Raw genomic sequence first — 10,690 nt, 5'->3', positions numbered from 1 at the left:
ATGCATGCCTGCACTGTTCACATCTTTCTCTTTTGTCACAAATGACTTAAGAGCACTCAAGAGGTCAGCTCATCAGGAGTGGAAGAAGTACATGAGGCTACAGCCCTCCAAAGACGACAGTATCTGTCAGTGGCACAGATCAGCCATGCAGATATCTCTCTCACTGATGTCCTATTCAATGTTATTTACTAGTACGTCTAGTACTTGGTTCAATTCAACTTAGTAATTTTATTGAAACTATACCATTCAGCAATACTTTTATATATTACCTACCCTTATCCTCCCCTCATTAACTCTGCCATGGTTATTTTTTTCATTTCTGTATGTCTATCTGTCATCAGGATTACACATAAACTACTTAACAGATTTCATTGAACCTTGGTGGAAGGGTGGGATATGGGCCAATGAGGAAAACACTCAAGACTGCAGATCCAGGATTTTTTTTTATATTGGTGAGTTTCTCAGTAAAAAATGCTTATATCTTGAGGAGGCATGCTTTGAGGACTGATCTCTCTGAGTGTGTGCAATTTGGGGTAGCCTGAATTAATTTTAAGGGGTCTGTTAATCCTTGTTGGAGGTATGCATTCTTGTAGTTACCACCTGTTCTTCATCTTAGGTCTGTTATCACAAAACTGCACACGGTAGACGTTATCCTTCAAAGCATCCTGCCAGAAAGCCTTTACCCATATAGTTAATGTTGCATCTATTTTGACGCAAACCATGATCTATCAAACTGAGACTGACCACTGAAGCCAGATATCCTTTGTGCCAGTGGAGCTTACTCAGACATACAAATGACAAAAGAGTAAATCAGATATTCAAGATGCCCAAAGTGTATACAAATATTTATATTTATAATTTTTATCAAATCACTTGTGTTTTATCCGCTTAAAGGTTCAGTGTGTAGAATTTAGTGACATCTTATGGTGAAGGTCCAGGTTGCAGCTGAATACCCCTCACCTCACCCTCCCCTACCACAAACATGAAAGAGAACCTGTGGTAGCGTAATTTGTCATAAAAACTCAGAAGGTGTTTAGTTTGTCCAGTTTGGGCTACTGTAAAAAACATGGCGGCCTCCGTAGAGAGGACCCTCTCCCAATGTGAATATAAAGGGCCTATTCTAGGGTATGGAAAACAACAATTCGTAAGATGTTTCACTTACTTTCACATAAATCTTACACTGTACCTTTCATTTCATATCACATATATGTTCTCTGAGTGTTGATGTGACTGAGTTTGCAGCTGTCTCACTAATGTATCTAATTTTTCACGTGGAGCAAAACACTTATTCACTCCTGAGATGAATTATTGTGTTAGTTCCTCTCAGAACACTGTTAGACATGAGCAGGCATCTATGCACACATGGATAGATTATTGTGCATCATGTCCAGATGTTTATAAAGGAAGCTCTTTCCAGGGGGACACATTGTTGAACACAGTTTGACCAAAACTTTTCTTGTATAAATACAGGAAATGGCTCTGGCTGTCCCAGACATGAGTTTATTTACAAACAGCATTTAAGTAGGATTTTGTTTGCTTTTGATACTTCTGCCTCTTCTGTATTATTTTTAACCCATGTAATGTAACTGTTGCCAGCTTCTTTCATTGATAGGTTTCACCAACATGTACTCTTGCTTGAATGAATCCCAGCTAGAGGGATTTAGAATTCTAAAAGGATTTAACCTTTTGGTTCAAGACAAGTGTCACACGTGGAAAAAGTTCAGCCTAAAACATCTTTCCACCATAACACATGAAATACATAATAAAGTTTTAATAATACCAAGTTAATTCACCCTTTTTCTTTACAGATTTTAGAACTTAATTTTAGAGCTAAACATATCAACAGGTGGCACCAGTAATACATGTAAGGGAGAGCGGGGTAATGTGAGACATCGGGTAATGTGAGACACCCCCTGTATCTAGACAACGGAACACATTTGTGGTCATGTGACCATTATGTTTCCAAGCATGTTTTTACACAAAAATTTGTTTTTTGCATGTAAAAGTAAATTTTGTAGTGTAATATTGGTAAATGGTTTTGTATTTATATAGCGCTTTTCTAGTCTTGATGACCACTCAAAGCGCTTTACAGTACAGTTTTACATTCACCCATTCACACACACATTCATACAGTGCATCTATTCACAGCACTTTGTTATTCTATGGGGGGCCATTCGGGGTTCAGCATCTTGCCCAAGGACACTTCGGCATGCAGATGGGTCAGACTGGGGATCGAACTGCCGACCTTCAGGTTGGAGGACGACCACTCTACCCCTCAGCCGCAGCCGCCCTATTGCATTACATATGTTTTATTTTTAATGTCATAAACATTGTAGAAAAGCCATCATGCCAAGAAACTACACCAGGAAGACAACCTGGGGCCAAACACCCCTCGCAGAGATGGAGAGTGCAGGTGAGGTCATGCAAGGAAAGAAGTCCTTAAGAAAAGCTTGAAGGGATAGAAATATTGACAAGACAACCCTCAAAAGATTCATAAAGAAAAAATAAAAAGGGGAAGTAAAATCAGTAGCCTGGGGTGCAGTAGCTGAGGCAAAGAGAATATTCACAGATGAGATGAAGGAGGAGCTTGCAAAACACTTGAAACAACTAGCTGACCAGTTCCATGGCCTTGCTCCAGTTAAGTGCCGTGAACTGGCATTTGAATACATAGAGAAAAACAATATCCCTGTCCCTGCCAATTGGACTGAGAAACTATGTGCAGGTAAGCTAGGGTGTGCAAGGGATCACATGAATCATAATAATCATAAATGTGCTTAATTGACCAACCCCGATGATTCTGTTACTAGTCCGATATTAGTTTTGGAATTTGTGGTTGTCAATCTAGCTGTCAGGATTTTAACTATTACAACATGTGTTGTTATGGTAGTTTAAAAGTGGAAAAAGTAAGTGGATCACTTTACCCCCTTGATTCTCTGGTCTGTCTCACTTTACCCCTAAGCCGGGGTAAAGTGAGACACAAGACCACTTTTTAAAAAACAATCATATTTTCACTGCCCTTTGTCCTGAAGACATTCTGATCATTTCCATTGCTAAGAAACATCCTGAATTAATGGGAAATGTGTAAATTTGACTGATATACTAAAAAATTCCTCCTACCGAGAAATTTCGAATGGGTGCCTTCTGCGTCCGGGTCGAAAAGAGACTCTTTTTTGGGGGGGGGAAGAGAGACAGACTGTGTCACTTTGAGAGAAAGAGAGAGACCCAGAGAGAGAGAGAGAGAGAGAGAGAGAGAGAGAGAGACACTGGGTGGTTTAAAAGAGAGAGAGAGAGAGAGAGAGAGAGAGAGACTGGTTTAAGAAAGAGAGAGAGACTTGATCAGTAGGCGGCGCTATCACAATCACTGCATACACTCATAGGTCTCTTCATGTCAGGGGTCTGATCATGTGACAGAATGTTAGTGGTCGGTTTTCACACTGACCACTAGGTGGCGCTACCACTATCACTTCATTCACACTAAAACAGGAATCTGATGAAGAGCCAATCACATTGTAGTTCAACGGTTTCCCCCTGAATGACAAAGAAAAAAATCTGTGTTAAGTCCCACCCACACTGGGACTTGACCTGGACACTCTGGGTCACTGTCCCTCTGCTCTACTTACTGCACCACCTATAATATTGGTTAAAACCTGTGAAGTGTACATATAAAGAATCCACTGTCTCCTCTGGCCCCCCTCCTCAGCGTGTGTGACTACACTAACGACGCAGCTGTGACACAGAGACAGTGACAGATTGTACCTCAGGAGAATGTCCCGAACAAAACGCTCTAATTCAAAATCTATAACTCCCATCCGTAAAATAAGAATCACAAGGTTTGGACGAACAAGTACATATCTATAGGCCTTGTGAGCAGTTTAGAAACGTACTTCTCATTTCATAAATCTCCTCCTTAAATTTTCATTAGTTTTAATGGAAGAGACATTTTTCCATACTCTAGCACCGTCATCAAACAAATACTTGTTACTCAAAAACTATAAAAGACTTATAGTTTTTGAGTAACAAAAACAATGAACAAAATGTTTATATTTATGTCTTTATATGACGGTAAATACAGTTAGTATAAATAACCCACAACATTTCCAGTTTATTCCCGTTAATTCCCGTTAATTCCCATGGCAAGTTTCCGACTTTGAATATTCCCGGAATTTTGCAACCCTATTTGTAATTATCTTTTAAATTACATTATAATAATTACCACACTGATTTGATTAATACAAATAAAAATAGATAACATAAAATTGGACTACATAAAGTGTGATTTCCCATGTACCTATATTACAACCACAGGGGATATAAGATTTTAAATATTTACTGTATAGTAACAATAGTAAAAAAAAACTGATAAAGGTTATGGCTATAAATTCAGCTTACTGATTTCAGACTTGCTATGAAGTTGTATGTATGTATGCTGCCTGTTTTGCTAGTGATGTTAACATCTTGTGTCATCATTATTTACACACTGTGACCAATAAATTGTAGTTGCCATGGTTTCTGTGACTTAAAGTACTGTAACAGTTTATTGCCAATGTAATAAACTATAATGTCACAGCATATTTACACACTGTAAACAATCTAATCCGTACTTGATTCTTTGAATTGTATATTTAATATCGTATGTTGTAGAATGCTGACTTTAGGGGACCAGCATGTGCTCTTATTACACACTTTAACTAAATATGTAGACATTCCACATTCCTCTGCTGAATCTCCAGGGGGCATCATGTTTGGATTTCCTCGGGGTTGTACTGGACATATCAGAAGTCCTGTAGACTAAAACACAAGAGAGACTTGAAATTGTGTTTTTCTCAAACAGAAGAGCCAATTCTGAAACATTTGCAAGACAAAACAAACAAACCTAAATGCTCCTGCTAGTTGTTGCTTTCTCTTAGGGAAGACATGGGGGATAGAAGAAAAACAGGGCTCACATTCCTTATTCCTACATTCCCAACATCCCTAACTCACCTGCCGTGTAAAAGTCCCATCAAAAAATCCACATTAATCTCATCTTTGTGTGCATACTACGACACTACAGAAACATGTTGTGTTAGTTTAACCTTTTGGGCTTTTTTGGACAGTACTGAAGAGGTAGACAGGAAATATACTATCACCATTCAGCGACCAGCAGAAACAATTCACCCAATAAAAATAACGCTGTTCAACTGTTGGCTATCAGTTACTTTTAGTTTAATGAAAGTCATAAGCCCATAAGCCCCTTCCACACATAAGCCTCATCATGTAAATGTTTTTACAATTCCCATATTGGTCATGTATCTGAAAAGGCACGAACATTTGTGAACTGCAACACTTTATCATAAAATCTAAATTGAATGCTATCACAAGATATAAAGATAACATAGGGAACCAGGGTAGGCATTGTAACACAAAGTTAATAAAATCAAACACTGTGAAAGGGATCATTTGATTAAATTTGGTTCGGAGATTCTACGTATGTAAGAGCAGTCTGAACTTCCAGTACATGGAGCATGTGAGCCAACTGAAAATGCTACTAGTTGTTTAATGTTTGAAGGCAGATTAATGATGAAACTGATTAGTAATGATCTACAGTGGATTCACTCAGGTCATTATCAAAGGTTTTACCTTTGAAATAGGTTTTAAAAAGCAGATGAACAGACATCCTTCTTTATAATATTATTTTCCACATCAGAGCTGTTTACCTCACTTTCTACTGTATAACTATAACTAGTACTATGGATATGAATAAGGCTGTGAAGACATATACATATGGATAACAGGCAAACCAAGCATTATATGGCTGAAACTATGTTGACAATATCATATTGTGAAAGCCATATGAAGCTTGAAAATATATTTGCAAGCCACAGACATTCTTCCTACATGATTCAGCCAAATGTAATGATCTCAAAGGCAAAATCTGCATTAAGAAAGAGGCCTTAGAAAGATTGTAGTAAAAGAGAGGGGGAATATTTGATTTGGTTCTCTTACAGAATTTGAGATCCACTGGCCTAGATGAAGGTAACCTCCTGCACACATCACTTCCATGGCTGGATGTAGGAGAATCAGAATCTGCTGGCTATCTGACAGATTTTTTCAAACAGTGAAGCATGCACGTATGATTTATCCATCGCCCACCTGTGGGCTCAGCATGCTGTGTCTCAGTGGTGCTGCAACCAATAGTGAATGACAAGCCATGAAAGGCAATTTGACAAAGGAATGCTGTGTCTTATTTAAGAGAAAGGCATGTCAAGTACTGAAGTGGTTTAATGCCTATAGGTTTAGGTGAGTATTTGTATATTACAATGAACTGAGACAGCTGAGCTCTCATCTGTGTTTCATAAATCTTCCCCCTATGGTTTTAAAGGTATGTTTGATGAACCTCAGGCTACACTTTGGGCTCTGCAAATTTTTTAGATACATGTAAATGTGTTAATGTCTTATTGTAACAGTGGTTTCTTTTGTATATCCATTATTTTCTTTAACAAACAGGCAGGAGAGCTAACCTTTCAACTTTAAAGCATTAAAACAGTCCTTAAGAAAGTCACATGTGGCTGAAAGTTCCCTTTTCATTACACAAAGGAAACAACAACATGGAGAGGACAGAGTGGGTAACAAGAGAAAGCAGTATATAATACACAGTACATTCATACAAAAAAACACATTAACAGAGGAAGACATGTTGACATGTTTTAGCATCAGGTTGGAATGCAGGCCTTAAGGGGCCAGTTGAACTTACTTAATGAGAAGCCATGTTGATTTATAGCACAGTAAACTGCATTTATTTATTGCAGCTCCAATCACCCTTACAAGAAATGATGTGGCAAACAGAAGACGGTCAAACTTTTTCCTTTAGAGCAGGGCTAATTGACATTCCTGTTGTCAAAGTAACAAGTTAAGAGGAAACTGCTAGGCTAGTAAGCATAATACACTGTTTCCTTGGTAACCGTTGGTGCGGAGGCAGCTGTGGGCAATTCTCACAACAATGGCCACATGAGCACTCTCAAACTGGTTATGAGTAGGCTATTTTTACATTTAGACTGATTATCCCCATGAGTGCTATGTCTTACAACAGCTTCTCCAAGATGTTAAAAATCTCCTTCAGATGTTATTATTTGCAGTGTCAGAGTTAAGAGATTTTGTGTGTGTGTGTGTGTGTGTGTGTGTGTGTGTGTGTGTGTGTGTGTGTGTGTGTGTGTGTGTGTGTGTGTGTCTGTGTGTAAGAGAGAGAGAGAGAGAGAGAGAGAGAGAGAGAGAGAGAGAGAGAGAGAGAGAGAGAGAGTGGGGGTGGATGAAAGATAAGACAGTGGATGAATTTTTACTTTATACATTCCTTGGAAACATCTCTCTGATACATAAGTATCACATTGGCACAGCCTGCTTGGCTCCATTCAAAAAGAGGACTCACATATTATGGATTCACCTGTCCTCTTGTAGACCGTCACATCTCACAGTCCTGCAGAAACTGCTTCAGCCAGCAGGATGCTCGATAATATACCTGAGTGTCGTGTTTGGGTTTATATTTATGTTCATTATTATCTCTAGTCTTGTTTTTGAGTTAGCAAATAAACCACTTAGCCTGTAATTGTGAGAAAAGAGGTTGAAGAAATTGTTGAGTAATATCCTCAGTTCTTAGGTGAAGCACCTTTGAGAGTAATGCAGCCTGGATTCTTCTTGGCTACAACACAACCTTAGTTCAAAAGGATTTGGTGATTCTCTGCCGTTTATTAATGCTGCTATAGGTCTAGAATGTCAGAGGACACATGACACATGGAGCTTCTCTTTCCTTGTCTCCCTCTCCATCGCATGATATCTCATTAATATAATACAATAAAAGATTGGACGTCTTCCCGCAGTCCTTGTGCTTTATCATTGCAGATCCGGGATCTTGGCTGCGGCCATATCATGATCATGGATCATGATTACAACTTAGAAATACAATATGCCTTTACTCACATATACCATTATTTGCTATACATATATCATTACATTGTCCTTAGTGCTCCTTGTATAAATATTGCTTGTGTAAATACTTAAAAACACTAAACATTAATACACCACTTTTCTCGTGAATGTTGTAAATATAGTTTTTCCTTGATAGATTGACTGATTGTTTGTTCACATAATAATACCAACCATACACCACATATCATGTTTTTAATAAGAACCACAACAATCAGCCCATAACAGATCATATTTTCCTATGATGCTGTTTTGTTAACAAGAAAGTTAGTTATATATACATATGTGGATTACAAATAGGATGTAGAATGCATGCACAGTAGTGAATGGTAACCAAACTTCCATCAAACATTTTTCAAAATGTGAAGAAGGTTCTCTGTGTGGTGTGGTCATCAATAGCAGTATATTGCATGCGTGCCATGCAATCCTTCTCAGACCATAAAATGATTCCTTCTATTGGCTGCAAGATAAGAAAAAGAAAAAAAATCTTTCAACCATGTTTTGATAATTTCTCCAACACAGTCCCACCTTGGAACAGTGTGAAGTGATCTGACCGTTTGAAATGTATGGAAGGAGTCTAGGCCCAATCCCATTTCACCCCTTGGCCCTACCCCTATCCCTTGTTTTTGAGGGTTATTTTGTCCCTTGAAACAGTGTCACAAGGGGTAGTGGTTGATAAGAAATTAGGTGAAAACATGGGTCAAAAATAATTATCACTAGCATGCTAACACTAGCGCTCGCAATCTTTTATTGTTTGATGTGAGATAATGACCATAGTACATTGAAACGATATTAAACTAAGATACTAAAATCACTATCCTAATTTTTAAATCCTTATTAATGGAGAACATACTACATTCCTGGGTCTGTCTACCAGCTTACCAATGATTGGCAAGGCGTTCTGGGTACCCCTTGAATTGAAGTGTGGTTCTGAAAAATCTTCGTTTCGAGGGCTATAAAGCTCTACGCCTTAGCCCTACCCCTTAATCCTAACAGGTATTGGGAAAGTCTAACCCTACACGTGAATGCGCAAAACAAAGGGGAAGGGCTAAGGGGTGAAATGGGATTTCCCTCTTTCAAATATTCACCACCATTAAAGTGGTTATATTTTCACCCCTGTCTGTTTGTTTGCTTATTGGTGAGGAGGATAAAACAAAGGTACTGAACCAATTTGCACTATACTAAGTGAGGTGATGGGTCCTGGGCCAAGCAGAACCGGAAACGCAAGGACTCTTTATTTCTGTCCTTAATAATGCAATTTTTTTTTTACAGTTTTATGTATCTCTAAAGAAACAAATGTCTGAATCTTGAGGTGAATAAGAAATTATGGTTTCACTTCGTTCAAGTATTTGCAGATTGCTATTTCATTTTTCCTTTTATATTTCTTTCATGGGAGCTCAAAAAAGATGTAGTATTATTTGTCCTTGGTGGAACTGTGCTCTTTGACCACCATTCTGCCTCATACAAGTCATCAGAGTACACAGGGCTCTGATGGTAACAGAGTGATTTCTTTATTATTATACTTTTATTATTAAAATAAAAACAGCATCAATAATTGTCAAAAGAAAGCCTGAGAGAGTGTGTGTCCCCTGATTGACTGTCTTTGCTCTCAGCAGTGTTTTCAGTGACACGCTGCTTATTTGCTGCCTGCTTTAGTCAGGCAATCACTGATAAGGTTTCAGAGCACTGCATGTTTCCCTTTCCTCAGTCCTCCCATGAGATGTTAAGTGCAGGGGAAATGAGCAGCCAGTGCTGTCGTGTTGATGTGCAGATTTGGAAAACATGAGGGAGCAATTTATGCTTGATGCACTCCAAGATTAACACAGTAAACATTTCACTTCAACTGACTTTGATGTATTAATGAGAAGACACATATCTAGTACAAAAAGCACGCAGCTATCTTATTGTGCGGTAAAATCCTGGACCGTCTAGTGTCAGATGTATTAAAGAAATTGTTCAACCAACCAATAAATCAATTGAAATGTGTGCTATATTGTGCCTATGAACACAAGCAGCATGGATCATGAGGTCTGTTGCAGTACATTCTATTAGGGATAAACAAGAAGAACAAGATAAAAAGGTTATAAAAAAGGCAATGTAGAGGTAAATGATGTTGATTATATGATGGCACAGATGGTTAAAGCCAGATTAAACTGTATGCTTAGCCGTAGAAAGGATAGACGCAGATCGTACTATTATCTGTTTAAATAAAACAAAAATCTTTCATTGTATATTGACTAAATTTCTTCTACATTCCAGTTAGATATATTGTCATTTAGAAGATATAGTTGTAGCCAAAGAAAAACTTGTCAAAATAAATAAAAATGCAAAGAAAATGAGTTCATATTCATTTTTAAACAAACAGCACAATGATTTTCTTTGGAAAGCATTCAGAAATAACTATTCGTGAAACAACCCTGATTTCCAATCCCGCTCTTTCACATAGCTGTTGGGGGACTTTATGTCCCAAATCTGAATGATCAGAGCAGATGACCTTACTCCAGCCCTTGGTCTTTGATCTAACTGATGATTTTCTAGCTTTGCACAACTTCAGCCTTGCTATTTTTCCTTGTTATAAAGAACAAATTCTTTAAAAACCCGAGCTCCATTGAGATCGACCACCTTGTCGATAGCTCTGCAGACTCATTACGATTAACATTAGATTCAATAGCCCCTCTAAAAAAGAAAAATGTCAAACATAGTAAATTAGCTCCGTGGTATAATTCCCATACAAATG

Source organism: Pleuronectes platessa, chromosome 4 (genome assembly GCF_947347685.1).
Source record: "Pleuronectes platessa chromosome 4, fPlePla1.1, whole genome shotgun sequence".
NCBI lineage: Eukaryota > Metazoa > Chordata > Actinopteri > Pleuronectiformes > Pleuronectidae > Pleuronectes > Pleuronectes platessa.
The sequence above is the reverse complement of the archived record's forward strand: the minus strand, read 5'-3'. Positions refer to the sequence as shown.